The sequence below is a fragment of the Amborella trichopoda genome, chromosome 10 (assembly GCF_054954075.1).
Source record: "Amborella trichopoda isolate Santa Cruz 75 chromosome 10, AtrichopodaSantaCruz75HAP2 v2.0, whole genome shotgun sequence".
NCBI classification, from domain to species: Eukaryota; Viridiplantae; Streptophyta; class Magnoliopsida; order Amborellales; family Amborellaceae; genus Amborella; species Amborella trichopoda.
The window spans coordinates 32,635,126-32,649,527 of NC_142345.1; positions in this window are offsets into that span (position 1 = coordinate 32,635,126).

Genomic DNA, 14,402 nt, shown 5'->3' on the forward strand with positions numbered 1-14,402 from the left:
TACCATCTTTAATATATACAATATATAATACCTTTATTTTTAATTCTTAGATGCTTATCTATTCTATACATTGTTTAAAAAATCAGTGATTCGGATCAAAGCTAACCTATCCATATCAGGAAGCAGTTGAGCTTATTCAAAACCCCAATAATCTCAAGAACTGGTTGGTTTTCCTCATAAACTGGCTAATTCGCAAACAAAACTATCTCAATGAACTAGGTGATCCAGTGATTACCTGGTTTTCAGTTTTTTTTATTATTTGAGGTCTTTAAAAAATTTTAAGGAAAAGGTGTGGTTTGTATAAGGTTGAGGCCCGAAATAATCAAAGTAAGGCACACCATTAAATAGTATCGAAAAATGTAGTTTTAATATCGAAAATCTTTGTGATATACGAGGTTCATATAGGATTTCTCTCCCCCTCTCCTTTCTCTCTTGCAATGCTTTCCCGTTGCAAAGCAATTATGTCGGGCCTTTAAATGGAAGATATAAAGATCTATGTTTTTTTATTGTAGAGACAACAATAAGATCAGCGTTTGGAATAATTTTAAATTCTCTTGGTTAATCTATTGTGATTTAGTTTCTTGTTAATTTATAACAAATTCCTTAGCTCCAATTGAATAATGGATTGGGTTTGGGAAATTCTCTTCTTCCTTTTTTGATAAGGTTATATAGGAACGAAACTTGAGACGTGGTACTATGGAAACTCAGCTACTACCGCCTTGACCCAAGCCCAATTCCTAAGTATGTGAAATTCTCTCTCCCTTTCTCTTGAGTATTGAATTGAGTTTTTCTTTTATTCTTCTCTCTCTTTAGAGTGAGCTTTCTTTTTCCATATTCACTTTTGGATTCCTTCTCTTGAATATTGGATTGTTTTTTTCTTTTTTTTTCATTTTTTCACTCTCTCTTGAATTGGATTTTCTCTCTCTCTCTCTCTTTGAATATGTCCCATCCTAACTTTCTCTCTCGTGTTGTTCAAGGTACATTTATGGCTCTTCACTATGGTCAATATTAGCCCTTGTGTTACTTAAAGATAATGCAACATTTGCCCCTCTCAAATGTCTATTGTGTACTGGATATCATTCACAAAATGTGCAGCATATTTTTGTAAAGTGATCAATTTACGGTATGAAGAGGAAGAATGATGTCCTTCAATTTGATATTAGGTTGTATTTCAACTGTTGCACTATATTTCGACCATGTATTGATACCCACCATTATTATAAGTTTTTTTTTAGTAATATGAATGTAATAGTCAACAAACATCTAGACTGGAAGTGGCGCCTCAATATTCACATATTTTTGTGAAATAATGACATTACATAATGCACCATTCCCAATATTTTTAGGGTTTTTAATATTTTTTGAAAATTTTTGGACACCGAAACTCGGCCGATCTAGCATTCCTATTTAGGAGCAAAAAAAAACATTTTGATTTCTCATTGCCTTGTAAACTGTAGCCGCATCTCCCTCCTGCATTCGTGTGCCTCTCTTCTGCAACTGCCTCTTGCCAACACTTGCCTCAACAAGGTACTATCTCTCTCTCTCTCTCTCTTCTTCAATAGAAGAGATTGACTAATTTATTGGGGTTTTTAGTTGTGCATTTTCTTCTGTTGTTTTTGCCCATTTTTTGTTGGTCTTTCCTCTTTTTTATGTATTTTTTTACCTACAATTTGGGTTTTATTAGCCTGTTCTTAAAACCGGTATCCTATTTTTACAGTTTACAATGACATTTTTTTCACTACAACCTGGATCTGATTGCTTGGACTATAGTAATGAATTGGTTAAGGGTTTAGTATGGAATTATGGATGTATGTTTATGTTGATTTATTTTGAGTTTTTGACATCTATTTGACTTTAATTTGTTTTTACAGTATGTTATTCTATAGGTTTGTGTTAATTTCTTGCCTATCTCAAACATTTATATTGCCAAAAAACTAAACATTGTGTGATTGTATTCAATTTATGAGTTGTTGCATAAGTTGCAATTACCCCTAACATGTCTTTATATTCAATTTATGTTACGTTTTAACATCTTTATGTTTTTTTATATCCGAAGTTATAATGTAGTCCATGTTAAAGGTTCATGTGACGTTGACATTTCTTGTGTTGATCTATTTTGAGGTTTTGACATCTATCCGACTTTAATTTTTTTTACGGTATGTTATTCCATAGGTTTGTATTAATTTTTTGACAATTGCAACTGTTGTATTCTCAATGTAGGAGCAGCTACATAAGTTGTATTTATCCATAACATTTGTGATTGTATTCTCAATGTATGAGCTGCATTTATCCATAACATGTGTGATTGTATTCTCATTGTGTGATTGTATTGTCAATGTATAAACTGCATTTATCCATAATATGTGTGATTGTATTCCCAATGTATGAGCTGCCGCATAAGCTGCATTTATCCATAACATGTGTGATTATATTCTCAATGCATTTATCCATAACATATGTGATTGTATTCCCAATTTGTTCATAACATGTGTGATTATATTCTCAATCTATTTTTATGCATGAGGTGTATAACAATAGTGTGATTGTATTCTCAATATATGAGCAGCTGCATAAGTTGTATTTATCCATAACATGTGTTTATGTATTCAATTTATTTTGCATTTTAACATCTATATGTTTTTTATATCTAAAGTTATAATGTAGTCTATGTTAAGGGTTCATGTGACATTGAAATTTTTGGCACATATCATGTAAGATTTATGTTGATTTATTTTTAGTTTTTGACATCTATCTGACTTTAATTTGTTTTTACATTATGTTGTTCTATAGGTTTGTATTCACTTTTTGCCAATCCCAAACTTTTGAGATGCCAAAAATCTAAAATTTGTATGTATTAAATTTATGAGTTGTTGCATAAGCTGCATTTATCCATACTGTTTGTTTTTGTATTCAATTTATTTTGCATTTTAGCATTTTTGTATTCAATTTATAATATAGTCTATGTTAAAGGCTCATGTGACACTGACATTTCTAGAACATATCATGTAATATTTGTGTTGATTTATTTTGAGTTTTTGACATCTATCTGATGTTAATTTGCTTTTACAATATGTTTTTCTAGAGATTTGTGCTCATTTCTTGCCAATCCCAAATCTTCGTGATGCCAAAATTCTGAAAATTGCATGATTGTATTCAATCTATGAGTTGCTACATAAGTTGCACCTACCCATAACATGTATATGTGTATTCAATCTTTTTTTTTTTAATTTTAATATCTCTGTTTTTTATATCTCAAGTTCTAACGTGGTATATGTTAAAGGTTCTTGTGACACTGACATTTTATGGTACATATTTTGTAAGATTTGCATTGATTTATTTTGAATTTTTTACATCCATCTGACTTTAATTTGTTTCTATATGGTGCTTTACTATATGTTTGCGTTCATTTCTTGCCAATCCCAAAATTTCATGGTGCCAAAATTTTAAAAATTGTGTGGCCATATTCAAGTTTATCAGTTGCTGCATAAGTTGCATCTACCCATGACATGTGCTTTTGTAATTATTTTCAATTTTAACATCTTCATGTTTTTTATAGTTGTGACATTGACCAATCTGGCACATATAACATCTAGTTATATATAAAACATGAGTAGGTTCGTGAACACAAGTCAATTGAGAAATATGATAACAACTTGGGAGCCTCCGAACCTTAAGTTAGATATAATAAATATCGATAATATTCTATTGATGATATTCCGCTCTTTTATTGACATAAAATGCTTCGCAAGCCCAAGGAAAACTTGTAGGTTCAATCAGCTTTTCCTTTATCAAATCTTGAATTTCCAGTTTAGCATGTTCTAATAGTTATGGATTCAAACCTCTGTGTGAAGCTTTTGTGGGATTTATATCTTTATTCTTCTTGAAGGGTAATTTGACATAAAAATTATGGTTTCTCCAAAGAGGATTTGTACATTTTTTGAGAAACTCGGTATGGGAATTAGCACAACAGTCTCTCAAATTTTATTGTCTAATTATTTCTAAACTGTGTGTCTGATCTATGGAAGCAATCCAAGGTAAGGTCAGGGTTTTGTAGTGTAGTCCTTTGGAAGTCCATTGAAGTTTCATCTGGTGAAGAACATCAAAACCAAGTAAAAGACACAATACCAGCCTTTTTTACCAATGCCAAATACCCAAACGTATCCCACCTTAAGAAATCCAGACCCATTCCCTCCGACTATAACCCTCTACCCTTCAACAGGTTTAATTCTTCCTAGGAATTATGGTTTTAGACCCCTCAGAACATTTGAACAAGAGAGACAATTCTCTGAACATTTGTTGTTTCCTCAGCTAAGAAAACGTCAAAACCCAAATACACCAGCTTCATCTTCCCAACCTATACCTAGTCCACAAACAACCTCAACACCAGCCGTTACACAGCCTCCACAACCTAAGCATGAAACACAAATGATTCAAAATTTTGACACAGAGTCTAATGTCATTGTTTCTGATGTTGTAGCCTCTTCCATTCCCATACAAATACCAATGCCTTCAGAAAATCCCATCATGTAAGTTCCTTTCTAAAGAACTTATCTGACCCAAGAGAAATCAATCTTTAGAAATAGTGAGTCTATACTCGAGTTCCTTAACTACATAGTCTTTGAATTTACTGGCCCAATAAAGCATGAACAAATTGTTGCAAGAGAAGAATTTTTTTCAGTTAAAATGTTGTTCTTTCAAAAGACAAGATCTGGAGAAACATTTTTCTGAAATGAACAAGAGATATCATAAGATTGGCGGAATTGATGATGTCAATTTAATACAGTTTTATCTTGAATCAGTGCCACCAACTTTAGGCAAAGAAGCCACAAAAACAATGGAAAATCAAGGGCTTGCAATACAAAACACTAGTTTTGGTGAATTGTACCAATATGTTCTTCATGCTTTAGAAAGATTGTGCAACCAAGTTGAGTTGTCAAAGAAATGGAAAAGAACTAACACTTGCTAAGAAAATCTTGTGAAAAGCCATATCTCAAAATCAAATACAATACTGATAAGGAATGTATATGCCCAAAACGCCAAAAAGAAGACACAAACTTCAGGCAAAGAACACACAAGAAGAAATTTAAGAAAACATGTTATGTATTGAAGGTTAATTTAAAGTATGCTTGACTATTCTACTGTCAATGTTTTTTAAAGTTAACATAACAGGAACCCTATTGTGGGCTTGAATGCCTTGGTTAGGGATCATACTTTGTTAATAGAAACAGAAAACTGGCCTTACCTTCTATCTTTTCAAAATCACAGACAAAATAATAAACTTAATACTTTTAATGGCGGAAGATACTACAATTGATACTATGTCCCTTTTAGGGTTGGCAACGAGTCAGGTATGGCTGGACCTTGATTTAGACCCGAATAGTGTTCAAGTACAAAATTTGAACCCATACTCGGATCCGTCAGGCCCCGGGTCTACTTGTCAAGTGTCTGGTCTGGTTGGATCCACTGCCACTCTATGACACTGAGTTTTTTTTTTTTCCCTTTTTTTTACAATCATATATCCAATGACTATGAGCTTCTTTCTTTTGCCAATAATATTGTAAATGCTGCCAATATTGTGAAAATATGAACACTTAACATGTGCCTAAAGACACATGATTCACATCACATACCCTATGATAACGGGTACGGGTTAGGTCCAGCTAGACTCGAATAGTATTTGGTTCCAAAATTTGGACCCATACCTGGACCCGAGGTCGAGTCTACCGTTGAGTCTTGGGTTTGGTTGGGTCCATTGCTACCCATGGCTCCTTTGATATATGATCTCTCACCACTAATTCTACTAAAAATTTAAATTTAAATTCTTTTTCCTTTTAAAGTACTCATTTAAATGTAGATAACTAAATTTTAGATAGATAAAATAGTATAGAGTAGGTATATTTCTTCATAGATCAAATATTCAACTTGTTCCTAAGGAGCACTATACAATTTTTTTTTTTTTAGCTCACATAAAAAAAGTTTGATGTTAAGAGAGTACTTAACACTAAATGCACAATAAATGCCTATGTACTAGAAAATTATCCTTTTTTATGAAATAACCAATACTTTTATTAAAAAGACAAAGTCATCCCTATATTTGGTTTCCTTTATTTAAAGTGGACATTTTAATTTTTTTTTAATTTTATCGTTAATTTCATACAATAATTAAAATATTTAAATAATATGAAATTACATGATAGAATAAAATTAAAACATTTTATTGTTTGTATTATACTTTAAAATTTAAAATCTTACTTAAAACTCAATATAAATTAGAATTTATAATTTTCTATTAATAAAAATATAATTTATTACTCAAAATCCATTATTATATTTTTAGAATAAGCAAATGATACTTCTACAATAGATCCCTCAATTTTTAATTTAGATAATAGGAGTAAATAGTCATCATTATCTTCTGAGTTTTGTCCCAACTTAATAAATAGGTATAAATAATTTATCAAATTTATTTAAAATTCAAATTTTCACATATAAGGTAAGCAACATTAAAATTTACAAACATTATAATTTACACTTTAACTAAAAAATAGAGCTCAAAGTTTTAATTTATTTATGCTATAAACTTAATATTAAAGTTTTTAAGATAACTTTTAGTAACAAAAAAACAATTTATTCAAATCTAAAGTGTGATTTAATCAATTATATTTTAATTTACAACTATTTTTAATGAAAGGGAATAAATAGAATCATGCACATGTTCAATTATCTATTTATCACCTTAGGTTATCAAATTAGGAGGTAAGCCCCAAAATTAAGAATAAAAAGTATTATGCCTTAAAACCATATGATTTGTGAAATGATTTGATCACAAAGACCTGATATGATATAGCTTGAAGAGTGAAAGGAATTCCTATAAATCCCCTAATTAACATAAAAGTTCGAACCCATATATGATAAGTCATAATCTTCCAATAACAACGAAGCTTTCACCAACTTTATTTGTCATCTTACTAACTGTATAAAATTGACTATATTGATTTTCATCCCCTATCAAAATAGAATTTTCTTTGTGTAAAATGAGATCTAATTTGATTTTATATGACTAATATTTTTATTAATTAAGTTTCAACTACATAGACGGATACGTGCGTATGCACGCACATGCATGTTGTTTATCGAGAGCGAGAGAGATTTAAGTCACTAATAAATCCTTTTGAGAGTATACTAGTATTTGTAAAAAAAATAATTCTACCTCCTGGAATGGATTTAGAGAGAGAGAGCCAATAAAGGTTTGAGGGGAAGCAAAGAGAGCATGGGTTTTGAGAGAGAGTTGGAGTTTGCTTTTTTTAGATAGAGAAAAGGTGAGAGAGTGAACGAGAAGGTACGAGATAGATATAGGGATGAGAATTTGGGTATGGGCTTTAAATAAAGACAAACCAATAATATATTATGACTGTACCTGAATAACGAATTCTATTTTTTCGACTCTAGGTAATTCAAAACATATACCCCTTCAAACTTTATAAGTAAAATAATATATGCTATTTAAATAAATTTTACATTCATGTTAACTTCTTTAAAATAATTTCAATCAAGTTGAGTGGGTAGTACAACATAGTAGCACTATAAAATGACATACATTGTATTGCTCTAAGTAGTATTTCACATAAAATTAATAAAAAAACAAAAGGCATGAAGGGAAGGTTTAGGCAGAGGGGCAAAACCAGTACCGATACTTTCTTGAACCTGGTTTGATCCTGGCCTCTTACTAATCATGATCACCGATTCTCTATTCCGATTAGAGGGTTTAAAAACTCATTTGAGAAGTCACCGCCAATCTTTGATGAGTGTCCAAATCAAGTTGGTGATCCAGTTCTTACGATAAATGAGATTTTTTGGATGAGTCTAACTCTGATAAAGGAAAATATTGAATGTATAGTCAATTTAAATTTATTTTGTTGTAAGTCGTGAAAATATAGAAACTTACACTTACCTTTGGGAACAATATTTCCTTCTTCATTTCCTCCCTCCCTTCTCTCCCTCATACCAACTCAAACCTGAGACGCCAGGTTGTATTTCGTTCTTCTTGCGGTACTTCTCTCTCATCAGTTTGGACCTTCTATTCGGGCCTTCAGAAATACAGTTTCTCACAGTTGTTATATATATATATATATATATATATATATATATATATTCAAAATTATTTTTTATAAGTTATAACTTATAATTAGAACAATCTCTTAAAAAGTTAATAAATAAATTTGTTTGACTTTCAAAATAAAACATTAATTACAAACAAACCTACATTATAATCTAGTAATACCAAGATAAAAATCTTTAGTTTTTCATCTTTTGTGCAATTAAAGCCTAAAGCCTTGTGTGTAATAGACATGCCCCTTTAAACTGTATAATAAAATATTATATCTAGTTTAGATGAATTCTACATTCATATCAACTTCTTTAAAATAAATTTGGCACACCTTGAGCAGGTAGCACAGCATAGTGCCAATACAAAAATAACACATTGCATCGATAGAAATTTGTTGCGACAAAAGTTCCAAAATATAGAGTAAAAATGCTTCGACACAAAAGAACAAATAGGAAGTTGTACTGAATAAACAAAATTTCCACAATAACATTCAAAATAGTAAACAAAACAGAAATATAATCAAATAATATGGTCTTTAGGACTATACACTCATTTTTGAGGTTTTGCATACCTTTTTTGCATATCGCTTCTGTGATCCCTTATTTCTCTCTCATTCATAATACCCATGCATATCATTGCTTTTATATAGGCTTTTAACCGCCTATAATAACCGCATACATTTCTTGAGAATCTTCTCTTGATGGTCCACAAGGTTCTAACCGCTATTGACTAGTATTCTAATACGTGTTTTGGTGGAGATGCGGTTGGAGACTGCGAAATAGTGTGGAACAAGAAAAGTCAATGAGAGATATCTTGATATAGAAATGGGATTTGGCGGTGGAGGACAAATTAATATTTTAACATCCCCCTTAATTTGTCACACACTCTCATTCCAAGTAGTATTCTTAGGTGACAAAATGTTTAAGTCTTTAGTGCCTTTGTCAAAATGTCTGCTAATAGTTCTTCTGATCTGCAAAACACTAGCTCAACTTCATTATTCTTCACATATTCTCGAATGGAATAAAATATTATATCTATGTTTTTGCTCCTCCCATAAAATATTGGATTCTTGGCTAGTGCTATTGCTGATTTGTTGTCGACTTTGATCGTTGTAGGGCTTTCTTGTGGTATCTGTAAATTTTTTAGCACATTTCGTAGCCAAATAGCATGACATACTCATGAAGATGCTGCAACATATTCAGCTTCACATGTGGATAATGCAACAATTGGTTGAACACAAAGTAAAAGCTATAGATCCAATATGAAATACATAACCTGTAGTACTTTTTTTATCATATAGGTCACCTCCCCAGTCACTATCATAATAACCAACAATCTTGATTTCATTTGAATGAGAATAGAACAGTCCATAATCCAGTGTGCCTTTTAGATAGCGAAGAATCATTTTGGCTGCCTTCAAGTGTGTTTTATTAGGATCTTCCACATACCGACTTGTTAAGTCCACTCCATATAAACTATCGGGTCGCGTACAAGGTAGATAATGCAAACTTCCAACCAAGCTTTTAAGATAAGTGGCATCCTCTCTGGAATCATCATATCTTCTATTCAACTTGCATTCTACTGGGGTAGTTAGCGAATTGTAATTTTTCATTTTAAAATTTTTGAGAATTTCCTTTGCATATCTATTTTAGCAAATAAAAATCCCTTCGTCACATTGTTTAACTTGAATTCCAAGAAAGTAATTCATAAGCCCAATATCAATCATCTAGAATTCAGTAATAATGGATTGCTTAAAATCATCAATCATGCTAAGGTTATAACCGGTGATAATTAAATCATCAAGATATAAACAAACTATCAATGGATCACCATTGTCATTCATTTTAAGATATAGAGCATAATCAAAGGGGCACTTATAAAAACCATTTTCATGAAAATATTTGTCGATTCTTGTATTCCAAGCTCTAGGAGCTTGTTTCAATCCATAAAGTTTCTTTTTCAATTTATAAACTTGATCTTGATGCCCCTTTATAATATAACCCGGTGGTTGCTCAATATAAACTTCTTCTTTAAGATGACCATTTAAAAATGCATATTTGATATCCATTTGAAAAAAATTCCATTTTCTTTAAGCAGCCAGAGCAATAATTAATCTAATAGTTTCCAATCTAAGAACATGAGCAAATAGCTCTTTGTAGTTAATTCTGGCTCTTTTTGCATGTATCATTTGGCAACTGGTCTTGCTTTATATCTTTTTACTTTATCTTTCTCATTCTTCTTTCCTTTATAAACCCCATTTCATACCAATTGCTTTATGCTAATTCGAAAGTGTTGTGAACTCTCATGTGCCATTCTTCTCAATAGCTTGAATCTCCTCATCCATTGAAGTGTTGTAAACTTCCCTATATCATTCTTCTCATTAGCTTGAATCTCCTCATCCATTGCTATTCTCCACCTTTTTTCACGAACTGCAAAGTCGAAACTTACAGATTCACACTCAACAAAGAAATAAAATAAATTGTGCTCATTGTTAGTATTTTATGTTTTAGCATAAATTTTATTCAAACTCCATATCCTTGGTAGCCTTTCATTTGAACTTTCATCCATAGAAAGAATAGATGAGCTTGACTCTTGTTGAGGAGATGAGGGTGTGGCATTTTCTTCTTGGGATCGCTCTTGAACATTGTTATTTCCATTCAATTCAATTCTTACGTGACTTTTCTCTTCTTTTTTGTTTCATTCCCGTGAGGCTTCTTCATTAAATTCCACATCTCTACTAATTATCAACTTCTTATTTTCAGGATCATAAAGCTTGTAAGCTTTTGATTTTTCATCATAGCCAATAGAAGGACACTTTTGACTTTTGTCCTCTAATTTAGCTCTAATTTGATTTGGGACATGAGAGTATGCAATGCACCCATTACTCTTAAATGTACCACATTAGGCTTATGTCCATTCCAAGCCTCTTGGGGTGTCCTAAATCACTCACTTTTGGTGGGACACCTATTCAAAATATAGACAGCAAAAGATACTGCCTCAGCCCAAAGTTCTTTTGGCATATTTTTGCATTTCAACATGCTTCGTGCCATTTCCAAAATTGTCTGGCTTTTCCTTTGAGTCATTCCATTTTGTTGGGGTGTATATGGTACTGTAAATTGATGAAGAATATCATGATATTTGCAAAACTCATGAAATGCCTTTGAAAAGAACTCACCACCCCTATTTGATCTCAAAACTTTAATAAAATAACCACTTTGTTTTTCCATAAATGCCTTGAAATTTTTGAAAATCCCAAAACTTCTGATTTTTCTTTCAGGAAAGAAACTCAGGTCTTCTGACTAAAATCATCAATGAAGGTAAGAAAATACATATGTTGCCCATAAGAAATTGGGCTAAGTGGCCCATATACATCTGTATGGATGAGTTCAAGGGGTTTTGATGCTTCTATGTAAAACACCACTTGGGAAGCTTTCACAGTGATGCTTCCCAAGCATATATCCTTCACGAAGTTGTTCCGGATGATTGATTGGTGGCAGCCCTTTTGCCATGTTTTGGTTATGCAATAATTTCAATCCATTAAAATTGAGGTGTCCAAGCCTCAAGTGCCATAACCATGGCTTTTCCTTTAAAGATACATTTAGATAGTGCAAAAGATCAGTTTTGATATCCAAAGAAAATGTCATGTTTTTTGGCGTGCCAACTCTAGCAATCAAGTTTTTCTTTCTATCTTTTATGGTGAGGGCTAAATCCTTCAGACGAATATCATAACCTTTTTCCAAAAGCGGCCCCAAACTAAGAATATTATTTTTCATGCTTGGCACATCATAGACATTGGAAATAAACTCATGTTTTCCATTCTTGAGTCGAATTAAAATTTTACCTTTCCTTTTGATCAGAACTTTTGAGAAATCACCAAATGTTATGTTACCATTCACTGATTCATCCAACTCCATGAATACATCTTTTCTTCGACATATGTGGTTGTGTGCCCTACTGTCAAGAAACCACAAGTTATTGTTTTCACTTTCTTCTTCTTTGCACGCCAACAAGAGGGTTGGTTCTTGATTTTCTTTGGATTTTTCTACAAAATTTACTTGTTCTCCATTTTCATGGGAGTTCTTAAATTTGCACTCAGAACTATAATGGACAAACTTTTTGCAATTAAAGCATGGAATCGAAGGTCTATCATACCTTTGACGATTGAATGGTCGAGTAAAGTTTCTACCACCTCGACCTCTTGGGGGTTGCAACATTTGGTTGCGTCCTCTTCTGGCACTGGTATTGGAATTGTCGTAACCTCGTCCACCTCTATTAAATGTCCCACATCCTCTTTGACCTCTACCTTTAAATCCTTCTCTTTCATCTTTAAGGAGAGATTAGTTTTGAGCACTTGCTCCAAAGGAGTGTTTGTTTTCTTCATCATTCTTTGTTTATGGGCTGACAAGGAACCCACGAGTTAATCGGTAGTCATAGTCGACAAATCTTTACTTTCTTCTATTGCTACAACTATGTGCTCAAATTTATGGGTAATAGATCTTAATATTTTTTCCATGAGACATACATCGTCTAGCACCTCACCATTTCTCTTGAGTTGGTTTGTTACGGCCAATACCCTTGAGAAGGAATAAAAAATTAGTTCTGTCTCCTCGATTCTTTTAGAGCAGTCTTTTGATTGTTTGTCATTTTAGGTTCCTCTTCTAGGGTTTGGGGTTCATGGTACCCGTTTTCAACAACCTCCCATGCATCATGTGATCTGAACAATGCTTTCATCAGAATGCACCGATTTTCATAATTTTCTTTTGTAAGATGAGGAACTTGAAGTTGCAACATCATACTTGAGGGTGCCATGCTTTACGAACTTTGGCTCTGATACCAGTTTGATAGAAATTTGTTGAAGCAAAAGTTCCAAAATATAGAATAAAAATACTTCGACACAAAAGAACAAATAGGAAGTCGTACTGAATAAACAAAATTTCTACTATTGCATTCAAAATAATAAATAAAACAAAAATACAATCAAATGATATGGTCTTTAGGACCATACACTCATTTTTGAGGTTCTGCATACACTCATTTTTGAGGTTCTGCATTCATTATTTCTCTCTCATTCATAATACCCAGGCATATCATTGTCTTTATCAGTGTTTGAAAAATCATCGATCTAATCCGGAATCGAGCGATCCAGATCGGGATAACTCAGGCCGCCCCGGATCTAAAGAAAAAATGGGATTCGACTGATTATTAGTCGGTTCAGCCGGTTAACTTTTAAATATCGCCATGCTGACATCAGTAGTCATCAGCAGATCATCCTTTAAAGGAAAAAATGCAGATTTAAAGGGGATTCGACTGATTCTTAATCGGTTTAGCCGGTTAACTTTTAAATTGCCATGCTGACGTCAGTCGTCGTCAGCAAATCATCATTTACATCACGTAATGTCACAAAGTCAGCAGATAATCATTTACATCACCATGATGACACCACGTAATCTCACAAACCGTTGGGTGCTCAGCTCACCCTTTAAATTAACATGATGAGTAGGACACATCCGTATCATTTTTCTTATTAAGAAATTTCATGAAAGTACCCCTTATTTCCTTACGTGGGAGAAACCATCATGTGGGGCTAGGTTAGACCTTGTAGGTGGCCCTACTCCCAAATAGCTAATTGCCTTTTCAATTGTTTCAAGTTTCAGCTCCTTTTATATGCCTTTTTCGTTCCACATCTCTTCGATGTGGGACAATTCTTGTTGCCCAACCCAACGTTGTTGTATTAATGTATAGATTAATAATTTAATACTATTAGGGGATGGGTGGACCATCAATACAAATGGTGTGCGCTCAACATTAAATTACATGATAAAAAAAGAAAGAAAATTATTAAAAATAATAATTAGAAGACAGGGCCAACTACCCCCATCTTTCACCAAAAAAAATTAAAATTTACTTACCCATAAACCAAAATAACGAGACTGAAACTATTACACTATTATCTCATGGGATTATTTCATAATTTGATTATTATTAGGCTATTAGCTAATTAAGATTAAAAAAAATAGTACTAGCTCATAATATATTAAGAAAAGCAAAAAATATGAATATTAAAATATTAGTTTACGGGATATTTTAGAAGAGAAAAATAACACTAACTTATACTACTGAAGAATTTATTTTTAAGTTGCTTTATCAATTACCTTACATTGCAAGTATGAATTTATTTTTTCTTTTTTTAATTTTATTAAAATATGATTGTAAATATAGATTTCTAAATTCTATATTTCTATCTACACTAATTATGATATATTAGATTATTTATTTGTAAGCTTATTTTTTAATC